We start from the raw sequence: 19,920 nt of genomic DNA on the forward strand, positions 1-19,920 counted from the left end.
CTGTAGAATCCTTTAAAGCTAGTTTATATGTTGTGGGGTCAGTCCAGCATTTTACTGAGGCACAGCGCTGAATAGGCCCTCTGGCCCTTCGAGCCGCAGTGCCCAGCAATCCCCCGATTTAATCCTAGCCTAATCGTGGGACTGTTTACAATAACCAATTAACCTACCAACCGGTACGTCTTTGGACTGTGAGAGGAAACTGGAGCACCCGGAGGAAACCCACACAGTCACAGGGAGAATGTACAAACTCCTTACAGACAGTGGCGGGACTTGAACCAGGGTTGCTGATACTGTGTAGAGCTTTGTGCTACTGTGTCACAAGAACATATGTAACATTCTATAACACCTTCTAATACACCGAAAAAAGTCAATAGATTGAAATATAGAAGGATGTAGCTGCAAGCAATTCAGGCTGCCATTTCTGGCCTACAGGTATTTTTGGAAGCATAGCAGCAGGTGCAGTCACAGAGCTGAGAATCTCAGATGTTTTGCCTGGCATGCTATATTTTACATTATTTCAGTCACTTAAATATCCGATTATAAAATTTAAGCAATTTGCAATTGACGGCAGCTGCAAAGCTTGCACTTCCTGAATTGTAAGAACCAGTTTCCATGTTCCTTCTCATTTGGCACCAGCCTGTTCAACACCTGTTTCACTACAGTTCACTTCTCTGTGATTGTGCAATGAATTGGGAGTCTATATAAATTTATGATCTTCAAGTCAAGTCAAGTTTATTATCATTTTATTATATACAAGCATATAATGTATATATACATTATACACGCTGGAATTAAGGAGATTGAGAGGGGATCTGATTGAAACATATAAGATTATTAAGGGATTGGACAAGATAGAGGCAGGAAATATGTTCCAGATGCTGGGAGAGTCCAGTACCGGAGGGCATGGTTTGAGAATAAGGGGTAGGTCATTTAGGACAAGAGTTAAGGAAAAACTTCTTCTCCCAGAGAGTTGTGGGGGTCTGGAATGCACTGCCTCGGAAGGTAGTGGAGGCCAATTCTCTGGATGCTTTCAAGAAGGAGCTAGATAGGTATCTTATGGATAGGGGAATCAAGGGATATGGGGACAAGGCAGGAACTGGGTATTGATAGGAATTGATCAGCCATGATCTCAAAATGGCGGTGCAGGCTCGAAGGGCTGAATGGTCTACTTCTGCACCTATTGTCTATTGTCTATAACCATGTAACATATACAGGAACGAGACAATGTTTCTCTGAACCAGGATGTATACACAGTAGGACATATAACACACATAACACACAATTTCTTGATGTTCTGAAGTCAAGAAAACAAATCATACTGGCAGCTCAGCATTAAAAAAGACAGACAGTTTTCATGTGAAGAATTCATATTTTATTTCTTTAAATTTTTGCGATACAGCGTGGAATAGGCCCTTTTGACCCGTCCAGCCGCATTGCCCAGCAACCCCTAATTAACCCCAGCCTAATCACAGGGCAATCTACAATGACTAGTTAACCCCTAACCAGTACATCCTTGGACAGTGGGAGGAAAGTGGAGCACCCGAAGGTAACCCATGTGGTCACGGGAAGAAAGTACAAACTTATTACAGAGAGCAGCAGGAAATGGATCTGGGTCACTAAGGGAAGCCAATCCTTAAAAAATAAAGCTTCTGTATTTTCCCTTCTAGATAAATCAGAAGTGTGCATAGTGCTCTCTTACATAAAGAAGAGAAGAATACCCTGAAGTCCATTAGCAGGTTTTTCATTTTAAAACATATCCCTTAACAAGACCTTTTAGTCCCAGAATCCCACTTTGCATTGGGTGTGGAGGAGGAACACTTGTGTCACAGGCTGTGATTTTAGCTGGGTATGTAGCCCGACGGTGCGGTGATGCCCGCGCCCAAAGACAACGAAACAGAAGCAGGGCTGCTGAGTTCCTCCAGCATTTTGTGTGTGTTGCTCAATTCTGAAGGCCGACCAGTTGGACGGCTCAGATGCCAGATGGAAGGCTTTGATGGGCAGACAGAGGGCATATGTGGCCAGACAAACAACATTGACTTCGATCTATTTTATCCAAGTACTCTTAGACTAAGTGACGGAGACTGCGGCGGAGTTAAGATGGCACTAAATGGCGACTCCTTTGCTTGCATCTTCAGAAACAGTTCTATTTCCATCTTTATTTTTATTTTTCCTTTTATCTTTATTTTTCCTTTTCAGGGTTCCTTTGAAGACCCTGTCCTGGAGTTACACGCTGACTTCGGTCCTTTGCGGGAATGGGACCCGTGCTCGGGGTTTCAGGACCAGCCGTTGTTGTTCGGCATGCTGAAGGTTCAGCCTGAGAGTCCCGCTCGTATTTGGAAGCCTAAGATCTCAGGGCTCTGGAGACGGGCGGATCGAGAGTCGGTGTCACGGCAGGAGACCCGTGTGTGGTCGGGGGAGTCAGAAAATCTACTGCTGTAGGCCCAAAGACCTGAGATTTTGCAATCTTCAGGCACAGAGCTCAAAAAAAGCGACATAATGGACTTCTAACATCATACACCAAAGAGTTGTTGTTATGTCTCCCCTCTCGCTGGGAAATGCAGACACCTCCCTCCTCCTTATTAGGGAGAGAGAGAACCTGCGGGGTTTGTCAAATGTCAGATGAAATGCCAAGTCCTTGGGGTAGCTGCAAGTCCGTGTCTTTGCTTTTGCTTTGCTCTCACTGGTGTGCTGATGCTTGCTTTTTTCCTGCCTGTAGGGGGAGGGGGATTGTTGCCCACTGCTGCTTACGTGTGGGAGGGGGGAGTTGGGGGGGACTTTGGGGATCTCACGTTTAACTATCGTTTTTTCTTTGGGGCACTTCTCTGTTTTCATGGATGTTCATGTAGAAAAAGCATTTCAGGATGTATATTGTATACATTTCTCTGACATTAAATTGGACCTTTGAAACTTCAAACCTCATCCTTAACAAACTTCTTGACCACGGAGGTCAGGCTATCTCATCTCATTGGGATCTTGAGGAAATGCTCCAGGTACTCTGACAGAACAAGTAGAACATATTTCAAGCATGAACATGCATGTTGTTCAAACCAAGTCGGCTTATTTATGTTTATGCATTGTCCACTTCTGCATTGTTCATCCCCTTGGAAACTATCCCACATTTCTCCATCCTCATATGTCTCTCAAATTCCTTCCCAACACCCAAACTGCACTCCTCATCCACCTCCATTCTGTTCTTATTACATCTCACTCACTCACCCAACTATGTCCTAATGGACCCTTTTTGATCTCTTTGCCATCTAACCAGCTCAGAGTCCTTCATCTGGAGCTTTCTGCCACTGTCTGTAAGGAGTACATTCTTCACGTAACCCACAGGTTTCCTCCAAAGGCTGCTTTCCTCCCAAACTTTAAAGACATATGGGTAAGGGTTAGTAAATTGTAGCCATGTTATGTCGACACTGGAATCACAGCTGCCCCAGTGCATCTCAGGTTTGTGATTTTCATTGACACAAAGGAAGCATTTCATTGCATGTCTTGGTATATGTGTGACAAAGGTAATCTTCATCTCTTTCCCAAACCTTCAGTTCTTACATACTTAACCTAAGATTCAAAGTACATTTATTATCAAAGTCTGAGATTCATCCTCCCGCAAGCAGCAATGAAGCAAAGGAGCCCATTCGAGAAAAAAAATCAAACACCCAACAAGTGAAAAAAGAGCAAACTCCTCAAATTAGACAAAAGCGAGTGTACAACAGATAGAATATCAAACATGAAACCACGATTCTAGTAGTATTCAGTTCAGCGCTGTGCCTCTAGCCGACTGCAGGCTGTAGAAACATTCTTCGCCGAAGCGCCTCAGTCCAAATCGGTCGCCCTGATCAAACCACTCAAAAACAGCAAAAGAAAGAGTGACCAGAATCCAGAAACGCACGCAACATCCCCGAAATGACTGCCCAGCTTTGGCGATCAGTTCTTGCCTCACGGATCCCAAGACCCTGCACTTTCCGCTGAAAGCAGTTAGCAAGTATGAGAAGAAAACGAGTCAAGCGTAAGCAGATGGTGCCAAGCACCTGCCCGTGCTCCACTCTCATCTTTGTTGACTTCAACCATGCTTGAAACCTCAGTGGGAGAGAAATAATGGAGTCGATCACGGTCTCGCGCCTTGCGTCTAGGCTTCCAGGCCGCCAGGCTGCTCCCAACCTCACCAGGCTGCCTCAGAGACAGCAAAATCCCAGACTCCTCAATCAGCCCCAAAACACACCATCAAACTGTGAACCACAAGTTCCAGTCACACACAGCTTGGTAGTAGAATCAAATTTGAAAGAAGAAGTAAGTTTCGTGACCTGATGAACTGTATGCAGGATGTCGCCGTTGGTCATGTTGTTCACTGGCAGCAATCTTCATCCCTAAACTGTTCTCACCTCGTCTAATAACCTTTAAAGTCTTCCATCTTCTGTACTAACTTTCTGGATAGGCTCATCACAATTTCAATATGGTTTGATCTTTATTTTTTAATTTGTTTCTCCAAAGGAAGAAGCATTAACAATGCAAGCTACTCCTTCTTTATCTTCCTTTACACTCGTGTACTCAAGCAATCTTGAACCTTGATTTTTTTTTGTAAGCTTCAATCTTCCTTCACTGTGGGATTAATACATAAAGTGAAATGTTTTAAAATAAATTGGTTAACATCATCATTTAGAAACAGGTTACCAGATACTTGTTTAAAATGGCAATATTAAAGACTTTGACTAAATACTGGTAAATGGTTTAGAACAGATTGGTACCCTTGGATCAGTATGGACAGAGTGAGCCACACAGACTGTTCTGCTGCTGTGTGAGTCTATGACTATAAAGTTAACACCAAAACAACTGCTCCACTACAAACAATCGTTGGATTTTCTCAAAACTCATTTGTGTCAGCAGCCTGAAATACTGAAAATATTGGAAATAAGACCAAGTAAAAACCAAAGTATACCTGTCATTTCAGCTAGAGGCTACAAGCAAATGGTTGAATGCTGAACAATTAAACCAAGAGCTAATATATACTCATTTCTGAGTTCTCCATTTCTTTACGGATGTCAACCTGCCTATGTTTATTTCCCACATCGTTTTCATTTACTGCTTGAATAAAAGTGGACGGCTGCACTCAACTTCACTTGCCCATTATTGAAATGTTCCTACAACCAATGATCTCACTTTTAAGGTCTCTTTATCTCCTTATTTTATGTTCTTGTTATTTTTTGCTATTTATCTATATTAGCATTTGTCGTTTGTTGTCTTCTGCACTCTGGATGATCTTCCATTGATCCTGTTATAGATTTGCTGAGTATGCAACAAGAAAATTAATCTCAGGGTTGTTTATGGTGACATATGTACTTTGATAATAAAATTTACTCTGAACTTTGGACATTGTTTGGAAAGTATGTCTGAATGAGGCATCCTCACTCTCCAAAATCCTCTGTTGAGAATCTCAATCCAACTGGGTGACTGTATTTGCTTTGAGGTTTACTGGTAATATATATCTTTAATTTGCTGCTCATCAGCTCAACTTTAATGCTTCTTTAGAGTCCACAACAATAGTAGTATGTGATTGTACGAATCCAAGACATTCTTATAAAGTGGTAGAGTATACTCCACTTCATTACCTTTTATTAACTCACAATCTTTTATTTCTTTTAATATTCTCAGAAAATTATAACATTGCAAATACTGTACAATTGTTTATTTTTACCAATTGGCAACAATCAAATTTGTCCCTCTTTCCTGCAGGCTGATGTATTGTTTCCATTAGTTTATCTTTAAACTTGTTTTCTTTTTCTGTTCAGTCTCGCTTCAGAAATATGTGCTCAAAACTGATAATAACCGAAGTGCCATCCTAAATCCTGGCAAGTCCATACCTGTTATACCGAAGCAGCACTCTAATACAAACTTTCAGCACTTCCACAGAAATGAGATAACATGGAGGTCCTCACTTAATGACTTGTTACAAATGTGCAAGTCTGGGCTTGCACCAGCTTTATTTACTTTGGATTTCCTGTTGGCATGCGTTATTGTTTATTCTGTTATATACTGTTATTTATCTGTTAATCATTACATATTCAGCTATGCAATTTCTCAACAATTTCACAGTGATCCCCTATCTAATGATGTGTCTGGAACATTGTTGTTTCATCGCTGATCACAGCCAGATTCTGAGGGACGAAGAAAAGGCAACCTGGTAAATGAAAGATAGCTTCTTGTGTTCTACAATAGCTTGATTTGTCACATGCACATCAAAACATCGAAACTTACAGTGAAATGTGTCGTTCGCATCAACAAGCAAGACAGTCCAAGGATGTGCTGGGGGCAGTCGACAAGTGTCACCCTACATCCAGCACCAACATAGCGTGCCTACAACTTACTAACCCTAGCTCATATGTCTTTGAAATGAGGGATTTCTCTTGTTTTTTTTAACCGGCCAGCTTTGTCTTGGTAGGGGGTGTAGAAATTTTTATATAATATAATTAACCATACTATTGCATTTCATCATTCAATTTATTTTATTTGTTTGATCATCAATATGGGATACCATGATTGTATGAGTGTGATTTATATATAGTGCATTTTGTGCTATCTTATTTTGATTTATACTAAGTATCCTTATGAATTCTGTATTTGTGTATAGGAAATTTGATAAAAATATTGGAAAAAGAAAGAATGAAATGTGGGAGGAAACCCACACGGTCATAGGGAGACCACAGAAACTCCTTACAGACAGCGGAGGGGATTGAACTACAATTGCTGATTGCTGTAAAGTGTTGTGCTAGCGGCGATGCTACTACGTCGGCCCGCGGTGCACACCCCACATCCTGGTCCATGTGTTAGGCTATGCTCAGTCTCAACCAAGAGGTTATGGTTCATTTGATTTCTTTCAGATTCCTAGCTAGACTATATTTTAGAGTTCCTTAGATAAGCAGCAGTTATGGGGAGAACATATGAACTTCTTACAGATAGTGGCAGGTTATTGAACCCTGATCTTACAGCTGGCACCATAAAAAGTTGTGCTAAATGTGCCACCTCATGGTATTTTAATATGTTTACGAAATCAAACTATGGGATCTTAAAGCACATAATCTGTTTTTTTCCTATTTAAGAAAATGATTATGCCTCAAACATTGCCTTTGACATATTGGAACATCTTGATATTGTGAACACACTGTCCAAATGCAAATCTTCTCTTACAGAAATCATCTGTGATTCCCAATACAACAGAGCTGCGGTTGCAACTACTAAATGCTGCCTTTGTATTTGTGGTAAGTTCAATGTTTTGTAAAATAAACATTAATTAGAAAGTACCATGAAATGGTTACAAAGTTGTTGCAACTGAGATATATTAAATCTTGCACTTGCACTTTGGAAACATGGTGAAAGATAAAAGTTATCTGTCTCCCTCTCTGTTTCACAGAGTTTCCACCCTTTGGGTCTCTATAAAATTTATACAGCACTTGGATGTTCCAGTATTATCACCTCCCACAGCTAAATGATTAATATTTCCTCTTGCCCACATATGACTCAATGTAGGGGATAACTACAAAGTTTATAATATATACAAGCTTCTTCCTGACCACTTCCTGTTTTCAGAAATGTCCTTAAAACCTTCCTCTTGTAATTTGATCACAGATATTTCCAATTCAACCATCAACTGAAGTATATACCCAGCGGCCACTTTATTAGATCCTCCTATACTGAATAAAGTGGCCACTCAGTGCATGTGCATGCTCGCCTGCTGTTGCCCAAACACTTCAAAGTTTGACGCATTGTGCATTCAGAGATGCTCCTCTGCACACCACTGTTGTAACACGTGGTTAGTCGAGTTACTGTTGCCTTCCTGCCAGCTTGAATCAGTCTAGCCATTGTCCTTTGACCTCTCTCATTTACAAGATGTTAATGCCCACAGAGCAGCCGCTCACTCGATGATTTATTGCTTTTCGCTGAGTCTCTGTAATCTTGAGATTGTTGTGCATGAAAATACCAGGAGATCAAAAATTTCCTTGTTATCCAACCACATCATCTGGCACCAACAATGATTCCATAGTGAAAGTCACTTAGATCACATTTCTTCCCCATTCTGATGTTTGGACCAAACAACTGAACTTCTTGACCATGCTTTATAGATTGATCTGGTGCCACATGACAGATATTTGCATTAACGAGCTGCTCTACACGTGTACCTAATAAAGTGGCCACTGATTGCACAGGGCCAAAGTAAATGGACAGAATTTCAGCAGTACCAAGTTTCCTGTATCCTCTACTCCAGGAACAAGCTTCTCGTCTTCACCCAAAATAAAATTTCCAAAGCTTCCATGTGTCAGTATGTTTTTACTTCAGCATTCTGAAATTTTATGCTTGCAACATTGAAGGCTTTATGATGCAGAGATTCCCTGCAATAAAGCAACAAACTCAATGGTATTTGTCAAACGTAAGGATGCGAAGATTAATTGTACAACATTCAGGGTTAAATAGCTTTACACAGGACCCTTTAACATTGCATTCACACTGACTTTCAAGCACCCATTCTCATTTTTTTCCACTTCACTGTATTTGTTAAACATGTTCTTGATGTTGCACTCCAAGAAGCACACGATACTTCACAAATCAACCAACTGATTCCAATGGCATGGAAACCACGACGATTGGAGCTGATGGATTTGTTGCAATCTTCGTCCTCCTTCACAGCAGTTGAGTTCCAATTAACTTCGTCTGCCTGTTCCACAGTTGAGGTATAATGTATACAGCATACAACCTAAAATTCGTACTCTTCACAGACATCCACGAAGCAAGAAGCCCATTGATTGAATAATAGAGACATTGAAGCCTCTTTCCCCTTCCCTTTGCATAAGCAGCAGCAAAAAGATCCCCCACTTGCACCTGCAGATTCCACCAGCTGGCAAGCAACAGCAGAAAACTTCCAAAGAGACCTTGATGCAGACTCCATCCAAACTACAGTCCACAAACCAGCACTTCAGTACCACCTCCTACGTGATCCCACCACCAACAACATCTTCCCCTCCCCCCCACTCTCCGCTTTCCGCAGGGATCGCTCCCTACACGACTCCCTTGTCCATTCATCCCCCCCCCCCCATCCCTCCCCACGGACCTCCCTCCGGGCACTCATCCCTGCAAACGGAAGAAGTGCTACACCTCCCCCCACACTTCTTCCCTCACCACCATCCTAGGCCCCAGACAGTCCTTTCAGGTGAGGCACCACTTCACCTGCGAGTCAGCTGGGGTGATATACTGTATCCGGTGCTCCTGATGTGGCCATTTATACATTGGGGAGACCCACCGCAGACTGGGAGACCGTTTCGCCGATCACCGGCGCTCAGTCCTCCAGCAGTGGCGAGATCTCCCTGTGGCCACACACTTCAATTCCACAGACCACTCCCACTCCGACATGTCTGTCCATGGCCTCCTCTACCGTCAAGATGAGGCCACACGCAGGTCGATGGAGCAATACCTTATCTCCCGCCTAGGTAGCCTCCTTCTTGCCGGCATGAACATCCAACTCACTGACCTCTGTTGATACCCCTGCCCCCCACCCTTACCCCCATCCCTATCTATTATTTTAGTCTTGTTCTCTTTCTCTCTCTTTCCCCCCCCTCACTATAATCTTTCCCCCCAGCCCTACCTTTCTTTCTCTTTTATTTCCCATAATTCTCCACCTTCCCCCTAGCCCATTTCCCTCCAGCCTATCACTTCCCAGCTCTCTACTTTATCCCTCCCCCCACTTCTTATCCCCCCTCGACCATCCCATGTTACTTCACTCCTGATGAAGGGTTTCTCTCACGTAAGAGGTAATTTTAGTAGCTATTTAACCTACCAGCCAACAAGTTTGGCATTGGACGGAAACTTGTGGGAATCCCATGCAGTTACATAGAGATCATGCAAGCTCCGCACAAACAGCATCAAGTAAAGGTCTTTGGAAACTTGAGGCTGCAGTGCTATTTTACTGAGCCCGCACATAGTCTCGTGTTTTATTCCTACAAGGCAGATGAAGAAAGGAAGACTTTGAAAGTTAATCCATAAATTCAGCAAGGATTATTTTATGATTGGGGCTACTTAGATATATAATATCACTTAATTCATTGTGCAAGTTTAAAGATCGAAACTCTGAATATTAGACTTATATATAAGAAAAAATTGCAATAGCCTCAGATGCATGGCCAGCTAATTTAAAAAATTCCTTTTGAAGTGTGCTGGAGAGGTGGCTGCCCGTGTGTCCTATAAACTACTGAAACGGTGTTATCTCAAAAACAGGAAGACACAGTTGGCGCACAGCCTCAGAAACGCTCAAAAGACAGGGAAAGAGAACATCAGGGCATTTAGCAAGATTCAAGGCATTCAAAGTGTCTGGAGAGAATAAACAATTTCTCTGAGAGAGAGAGATAGAACATAAACAAGTGATAGTGATGCTGGTAAGACGCCTCTGCTAACACTCTGGCATTGCTAAGCAGAAAGTAGTGACTGATTGAATAAGTGCATCAAGATGAGTTGGCAGCTGTTAACAGTTTTGCTTCCTGCCGTGAATAACAGAATCAACATGAGTCAGTGGCTTCACATATACTCTTGCAACAGTAGGAATTAAACACATGAGAATCTCTGCCAATTCTGCTAACAGTCTAGAGCCATAACATGTGTACATAACAGATAGAAGCAGTTCATTCAAACAAAGATTATTGTACTTGATAGAATAAAAAATGTGTCTCTTGATGGTGTCAGATATAGTCTTCCGAATCCAGCTCAAGAGCACAAGAAAATAGGTGCAAGCATAGACCATCGGAGACTAAAGCCTGCCCCACCATTTAATATGATCATGGCTGATCTAACTGCCTTCAACTCCTCTCTGTGCTATTTATGCAGTTTTCATGCAGTTGTATATTTAATATTTTAGTTATATTTCAGTAATCTTGTTTGAATAAGCATTCTTGTTTATTTAAGTAACTAATTACAGGTTATATGTAAAAATAAATTAATTGCATACGTCATCACGCTACCATGTGATACATGCGTGTCTCATTTAGAGTCAACTTGAAGCCAACCTGCATTCCCGGACTCGTGTTTTTTCTCTGAATTAGTTCAATGTTTTGTACCATATAACCATATAACAACTACAGCATGGAAACAGGCCATCTCGACCCTTCTGGTCCGTGCTGAACGCTTACTCTCATCTGGTCCCACTGACCCGCACTCAGCCCATAATTCTCCATTCCTTTCCTGTCCTGAAGTTACAAAACATAATTTTGGCAAAGAGATATTTTTAAAAGGAACCTGATATGGTTATCGACTGTTAAAGTGGAGCGGGATGTTTGAAATAAAATAAACGAGTGAGGAACAGTCAAATCAGAAAGAAACAGACTTTCAGAGACGTGGAGAGACTGTCGAGTTTTAAGCAAAAAGCAGTGCAGCACATATTCTTTGGAAGGGAAGTCACGATCGAGTTTTTTTAAAAAAGAGGCCGTACTCAGAAGAATTTGGGGTTCATAAAAAGTGAGTACTAGGTGATAATAGTCATTAAAATAATCAGAAATTGCTGGATACATCGGAAAAATTGACAAGTTTGCTTACACAATGGGTAATTGGCTTATGTATACTGAACTATTTGAACGGTGTGTTGAAACAAATGAAATAGCCAATGAGAAGTGAATGCCAATTTTACTGAGTTCATTTGGTTTAAAAGTATATCGTTTGCTCCGAAGTATGACTGCTCCAACCAGACCATCAGAAATTAGCTTTGCTGCTATTGTACAAGTAATGCAGGCACACTTTAGGTTTCATAAGCAGAATAAAAAGGAAGAGGTGTTCATTTCAGGTTACGTGCCTGAATAGCAGAGATTGTCTGAGTATTCCCAGTTCAGTAATGGACTTAGTGATACACTGAGAGATCATTTAGTTTGTGGAATCTTAAAAGAAAGCATTCAAAAATATCTAACAGAAGCACAACCCACATTCAATCAAGCAGTGGAAATTGCTGTTTCAATGGAAACTGCAGTCAGGTATGAAAGTGAGTGTGAACAAAATTGCATCGACTGAACAGAAATCAGCCTGGCTGAACAAATTGCATAACCATTGTGGCACATACACCAGACCAATGCAGATTTAAGAGTGAAACGCAGAAAATGCAACAAAGTAGGAGGCATATAAAGAACATGTCGGGCAGACAAAAATAAATGGACCACACAGAGAAGAGAAAAAAGATGAAAAAAAGTCAAATTGCAGTTTCAGAAAGAGCACTAATCTGCATGCTATTTATAAAATAAGCCTATTGATGATGAAAGTGATGCAGAATTGTGTAACATTGAGATTTACAGCATAAAAATTAGCAGTAGACAAGCAATATGCCTTACGTCTGAAGTGAACGCTAAATTAATTAAAATAGAATTGGACACCGGCTCAGCTGTTTCAGTCATTCAACAAAATGAATTTGAATGGCATTTCAAAGGTACCAAACTAAAATCTACAGATGTCCAACTAAGAACTTATACTGGAGAAAAGATAACTCCTGTGGGAATGATGTCCATAACAGTTAAATTCAACAATCAAGAAGCCATATTGAGCTTGTATGTGGTAAAAACAGAAGGACCAGCATTGTGGAGGTGTAATTGGCTGAGACAACTACAACTCGATTGGAGATCCATCCATCATTTGCATGCCACATCCCCGGCAATGAAGCCATATGAAAGAGAACTAAGAAAGATACTGGATGATGCCACAGCTGTGTTCAAGGATGGCATTTGAAAACTCAAACATATCAATGGTAAAATAGTGTTAAATTAAAATGCTGCATCCAAGTTTTGCAAAGCGCGCCCAGTTCCTTATAGCATACATAATAAGGTAACCAGTGAGCTAGAACGCATGGAGGTTGAAGGAATTCTTTCCTGCCAGAAAATCTCAGCCCGAAATGTCGACTGTATTCTTTTCCATCGATGCTGCCTGCTGAGTTCCTCCAGTATTTTGTGTGTGTTGCTTGGATTTCCAGCATCTGCAGATTTTATCTTGTTCGAATTCTTCCCAAGGCTCAATGGAACAGCATTGGCAACACCAGTGGTCCCGTTAACCAAGAAGAATGGGTCTGCCAGGATCTGCAGTGATTGAAAGGTCACCATCAATCCAGAACTGAAAGTAGATCAATACTCTTTGCCCAGGATAGAATATATCTTTGAAACCCTTTCTGGAGGAAAACTAACTCTTCAGCAAAATGGATGTGGCTGAGACCTGCTTGAAGATGGAGATGAAAGAAGAGTCCAAAGTTTTTCTCACCATAAGCACTCACAAAGGGCGTTATCAATATGATATCCTTATTTTTGGAGTAGCATCTGCACCTGCACTCTGGCAGAAAGTTATGGACCAGCTGCTGCAAGGCCGCCCAGGCACTCAGTGCTACCTGGATAACAATATTGTTACTTGTAAGACGACAAGGAACATCTCCAAAATCTCAAGAGAGTGTTAAAAAAGATTAGAAGATTATGAGCTCAGAGCACAACACAACAAGTGTGAATTCTTTAAACCAGGCATCACTTACTGTGGTTACACAATTGATGCACAAGAATTACATAAGCATGCTAAGAAAATTCAAGCAGTGGTGGATGCCCCAAGGGCAAAGAGTGTGTCACAGCTGTGGTCTTTTTTAGAATTTGTCAACTACTATAATAGGTTCTTGCCAAACCTACCTACTGGGCTCCATCCCTTGAACTCACTACTTCAGGTCGGGAAGAAATGGCAATGGACAAAGCAGTGTGAGATGGCTTTCAAAAAGGTAAAGGAAATGGTGAGAACAGACACATTATGATCCACATCATCCAGTGAAGTTTGATTGTGGCACCTTGCCTTATGGTACACTTGCAGTCATGTCACATGTTATGAGTGATGGAAGTGAACGTCCTAGCATTTGCATCTCATTCTCTTACTACTTCAGAGAAAAATTACACACAGATTGACAGAGAGGCCTTGAGTCTGGCTTGGGGTCTAAAACGTTTCAACCAGTACTTGTATCGGAGAGAGTTTACCTTCGTTACTGATCTTCAACCACTGGTGTCCATTTTCAATCCACAGAAGGGTGTTCCAGTAACAGCAGTTGCACAAATGCAGAGATGGGCCTGTTTTTTGGAGGACACAATTACAAGATTGAATTCAAGAGGACAACTAATCATGGTAGTGCTGATGTATTGTCCCGTTTACCCTTGGAAAAGGAAATAACAGAAGAACTTACTGAAAAAGGCACTCCTCATGACTCACTGCGAACAATGACAGCAGAACACATTACACTGATACTGAACCAGAAGCCCTCCAATTTCTTCCTTGCATGTGGTATGCAACACGTTCCACAGCTAACAACTCAGCTATGCTGTTCCTGGGTCATCCCTTGTGTTCAAGCTTGGATCTCCTCAAACCCAGTCTCAGAAGGACAAACAGCTGAGACAGATTGAGGGCTTCTCAAGCAAAGACATTTGATGTGTCACTACTAGACAAACAGTTGGAGGGGTAAAGGGGGAGGTAGTGCTGAGGAAGCAATGCAATTGCAGCAGGACTTAGACAAATTGGAAGAATGGGCAAAAAGTGCCAGATGGAATACAGTGTTGGAAAATGTATGATAATGAACTTTGGCAAAAGGAACAAAAGTGTGGACTACTATCTAAATGGGGAGAAGGTTCAAACATCAGAGGTGCATAGAGTCCTCGAGTAAGACTCCCAGAAGGTTAGTTTACAGGTTGAGTCTGTCGTAAAGAAGACCAATGCAATGTTGGCATTTATTTCAAGGGGAATAGAATATAAAAGAAAGGAGATATTGTTGAGCATTTATTGTTGAGCATCAGTCAGACCACACTTGGATCATCGTCAATAGTTCTGGGCCCCATATCTCAGAAAGGATGTGTTGACATTGGAGAGAGTACAGAGGAGGTTCATGAGGATGATTCCAGGAAATAAGGGGTTAACATGTGAGGAGCATTTGGCAGCTTTGGGCCTGTACTCACTGGAATTTATAAGAATGTATGGGGATCTCATTGAAATCTACTGAATGTGGGAAGGATTAAATAAGGTGGATGTGGAGAGGATGTTTCCTCTGGTGGGGGATATCCCAGACTAGAGGGCACAGCCTCAAAACTGAGGGATGACCTTTTAGAACAGAAGTAATGGGGAATTGTTTTTAGCTGAAGTGGTGAATCTGTGGAATACTCTGCCGCAGACTGTGGTGGGGGCAAAGTCTGAGTATATTTAAAGCGAAAGTTGACAGATTCCTGTATAGTCGGGGCATCAGGAGATATGATTAGAGGACAGATGTATGGAGTTGAATGGGATTTTGGATAAGCCATGATGAAATTGCGGAGCTCACTCAATGGGCTGATTGGCTTCATTCTGCTCCTATGTCTTATGGTCTTATGGTCTAATGGACTACAGAAGTGATCAAAATTGGGTACTCAGAAAGATTAAGGACAGAACTGGACCACTCTCCTACACAGTGAAGATCAAGTGTGATATCTAGATAAACATAGAAACATAGAAAATCTACAGCACAATACAGGCCTTTCAGCCCACAAAGTTGTGCCAAACATGTCCCTACCTTAGAAAATACTAGGCTTACCCATAGCCCTCTATTTTTCTAAGCTCCATGTACTTATCTAAAAGACTCTTAAAAGACCCTATCGTATCCACCTCCACCACCGTTGCCAGCAGCCTAGGTAGTCCTAAGGTAGGGACATGTTCAGCACAGCTTTTTTGTGCTGTATTGTGCTGTAGGTTTTCGATGTTTCTATGATATCATCTAAAGACAACATAACATCTGAGGAGAGCAGAGACAATTGATAGAGAAGAAAGTTGGCTACCACTGTCCAGATTACTTCCTGCAGTCCCAGAGTGAACTCCTGAAGAAGCCCCTGAACCTGAGATTGTTTCACAGCCACAAGTCTCTCCTGTCAAGCATAGGTATCCCCCTTGTCAAGAAAGATGTTGCCCCACAAGAGTAAGAAATCCTCAACAGCGATTAAATCTCTATGTCTGAATGGGACGATTTAAAATTTACTATGCTGTCGATGCCTGTATAGTGGTTGTACACAGTCATTGCATACTGTGTATATAATTGAGATGCATTCTATATTGAGTTAGAGTTTATAGCTGAGTAGGGCAGAGTATTGTGGATTTAATATTTCAGTAGCATTTGAGCAATGTTGTAAATACATTGTTTGATTAAGCATTCTTGTTTGTTTAAATAATTCATTACGGATTATATGTACAAATAAGTGAACTGCATTTGTCATGAGGCTACCACATGATAGGTGCATGTGTCTTACCTAAAGTAAACACAAAGTTAGACTCGCCTTTTAATTAGTTTAATGCTTTGGAGTTACAAAACAAAACAAACATCTTCTCATGCCATTATAATTGCCCTTATTTAAATCGAAGCAACTGACTATGGATTTATGGTGTTCATCCTAGTGTTCAAAGTAAATTTATTAACAAAGCACATACAGTATATGTCACCATATATGACACAGAAATTCATTTACTTGTGGGCAATCACAATGAATACAAGAAACACAATTGAATCAATGAAAGATTGCACCCAACAGGTTGGACAACAACAAATGTGCATAAAAAGCAACAAAACTGTTCAAATATAAAAAGAAAGAGAAAAAAGGAATAATAAATAAATAAATATAGATAGATAGATAGATAGATAAGTAAATAAGCAATATATATCGAGAACGTGAGATGAAGAGTCCTTGAAAGTGAGTCCATAGGTTGTCTGAAAAGTTGAGAGGTGGGCGAGTGAAGTTGAGTGAGGCTATCCCCTCTGGTCTAAGAGCCTGATGGTTGAGGAGTGCAAACTATTCCTGAACCTGGAGGTGCAAGTCCCAAGGCTTCTGTACCTTCCTCTTGAAGGCAGCAGCAAGAAGAGAGCATGGCCTGGATGGTAGGGGTCCTTGATGATGGATGCTGCTTTCCTGAGACAGTGCTCTGTGTAGATGTGCTTAATGGTGGGGAAAGCTTTACTGGGATGGACTGGGCTGTATTCATTACTTTTTGTAGGCTTTTCTGTTCAAGAGAACTGGTGTTTCCATACCAGGCTGTGATGCAACCAGTCACTATGCTCTCCGCCACACATCTATAGAATTTTGTTAATGTTTTGAATGACATGCCAGATCTTCACAAACTTCTAAGAAAGTAGAGGCACTGCTGTGCTTTCTTCGTAATGTCACTTACATGCTTGACCCAGGTCAGGTAAGTTTTGAACTAGCGCTTAAGAGTGTCAACTGGATTTGCATGCCTTTTAATTGTAGGTATTGAACTCTACAATTTAGGAGCGTAGTTGAAAAAAGCTGTATTATGCCAGAAATTTGTACTGATCTTGTGCGTATGCGTTTTTATGTATCTTCCATGAACTATTTAACTGGGGGAATATTCTGCTTTTAATTGGGAACATTTGTTGATCTTCATTTTATAATCATGTCCATTCAGTTAAAGGAAATACTAAGCAAGTCCATGATAATTGTAGATATTGATGTTTCCTTGGAGTTAAAAGTATGGGTTGCATGCTGGAAACAAGAAGAGCAACTTTCATCATAGAGCAGGGAAGATGGGTTACCCACTCACCAACATTCTAATCTCTGAAGGCACCAACCAGAAATAACAGGATCTTTTTGATAAATGTGCAGGCAAATCTCCTCCAAATTCATTTCAGAGATCTGTGCTCTGGTAATTTGACAGTGCTCTGCATTCAGGTACATTGACAGGTAGTCTTTCTTCGTGGAGCCAGAATTGAGAGACTGATGATCTCGGCCTCCAACTGTGACCCAACCTGAATACCCTTTTCAGTAAACTCCTTCCTGTCAACTTAACCGAATACTGAACTCTGACCCCTTGGTTTTCAGTGACAGTGCTGTGATGTTTCCAACCATTAAACAACAAGTCAATCCCATTGGCCTCAGGTGGCAGCATGAACTAGGCCCTATATCTGAGGTTTGGAAGTTCAAATCATCCAGTTCTCTAAGGTAGCAGGATTGTCACTGCCTCTTCCTTGGCTACCTGACACCCATTGCAAATTAGAATTAGAACAAATTTTCAAGTTTTCAATACAGAATGCTTAAATAGCAACTGCACTGAATGAGAAATACTTTTAATGAGTTCTTCTAACTAATGCACCTCTGCTTTTCTGCCAATGGAATTACACTTATTAATCATAACTGGAGATCCTTCAGTATATATAATGGGCTTGCTATTACTAATTATTCCAGTCATCAACACTCATCACAGCAAATGTAGAAAAAGAGCAGTAAAATCTAAATCAAACCCTTCTAAAGAATACAAAAGTCTATGTTAAAATTACAGTAGGCAGCAAAACTCGGACAAATTATAATTTCATGCCAAGCTTTAGATATCTAACTTCATAACTATATTTTCAAGATTATTTTCCTTTTTATTGAGAGGAAAGTTACTTTTGGCAACTGGTTCTCCATGGAGTTGAGATTTCACTCTGCACTCAAATGAACCCAGATTGTCAGTTCATTTATTGAACTTTAGTATTCAGAAACATAAATTAGGCTACAAAAGGCAGGGAGATTCCATTAGATTTATGATGTTTAAATCCCCATATACATTCTGGATTATAATAGTTTACTTGCATAATTTAATTTAGAAAATATTGCAAAGAAGCAATTGAAATGAAATTCAAAACAAAGACATTTAAATAAATTCCAGTTGAAATAAATTCACCAAACAGTCAAGAGCACGACATTTTTTCTGCTAATTTATTTTTTGTTTGTACGTGTCCTTATCCACCAGTCAATATCCTTATTGAGTAAATTTAACCTCTCCTCAGCATTCAGATTCATACTCACTTTTATAGTTTGATTTTGTATAATCACTAATCCCATATTGGGAGGTTTTAAATATCCCTTTATCTGGGCACCCTACTTAGTTCATTTCCTGACCTCTCCTTAAGGATTATATGTCTAATACTAGAGGGCATGCATTGAAGGTAGTTTCAAGGGGCATGTGAGGGGTAAGTTTTTTACTCAGACAGTCACGGATGCCTGGAATACACTACCTGGTATGGTGGTAGAGGCAAATACATCAGAGGCTTTTAAGAGATGTTTGGATAGGCACATGGATATAGGGAAGATGGAGGGATATGGACATGGTGTAGGTAGGATGGATTAGTGTTTGGGTGTTTTTGATTTGCTTTTCAGCTGGTTCAGCACAATATTGTGAAACAAGTGACCTGTCCCTGTGTTGTGCTCTTCTACGTACTAGGTTCTGTGATTATAGTCACAAACTTTCTTGGCCTTGGATGCAATGCGAAGGTCTCAGTTTCATGCAAATAGTATTGATGCACCATCAATAACCCTCGGAGATGTGAGGCGAGAGATAGGCTTTTATTAGCTGGAAGAGAGCACAATCAGCAGCAAGAGACCATCACACAACATCCTGGAGACTGAGGGAGGAGCAGTGCCTCCAATCGCCTTTATACCGGGGTCTGTGGGAGGAGCCACAGGAGCAGTCAGACAGGGGTCTGTGGGAGGAGCCACAGGAGCAGTCAGCGGGGGGGCGTGTCCAGACAGGTATATGTTGTTCACCACAAGTATGTTAACTTGTAGTAGAATCTGAGACCTTTTTTACTTAGTTTAGTTAGTAATTGGTTTATTGTTGACATGTGCACTGAGGTACAATGAAAAGCTTTGTTTTGCATGCCATCCTTACAGATAATTCCATCACGTTGTACATCCTGATGCAGTGCTGCTGCTGCGTGTGATGTTATACACACTGCCATCGCGAAACTCCAGACTCAATGTCCCAATGTGTTCATTGCAGTATTGGGAGACTTCAACTATGTTTCTCTCTTGACAACCCTACCCACCTTCAATCAGTTTTTCAAATGTTAAACAAGAGAAAATAAAACCCTGGTTCTCTTGTATGCAGATATGAAAGATG

Source organism: Hemitrygon akajei, chromosome 9 (genome assembly GCF_048418815.1).
Source record: "Hemitrygon akajei chromosome 9, sHemAka1.3, whole genome shotgun sequence".
NCBI classification, from domain to species: Eukaryota; Metazoa; Chordata; class Chondrichthyes; order Myliobatiformes; family Dasyatidae; genus Hemitrygon; species Hemitrygon akajei.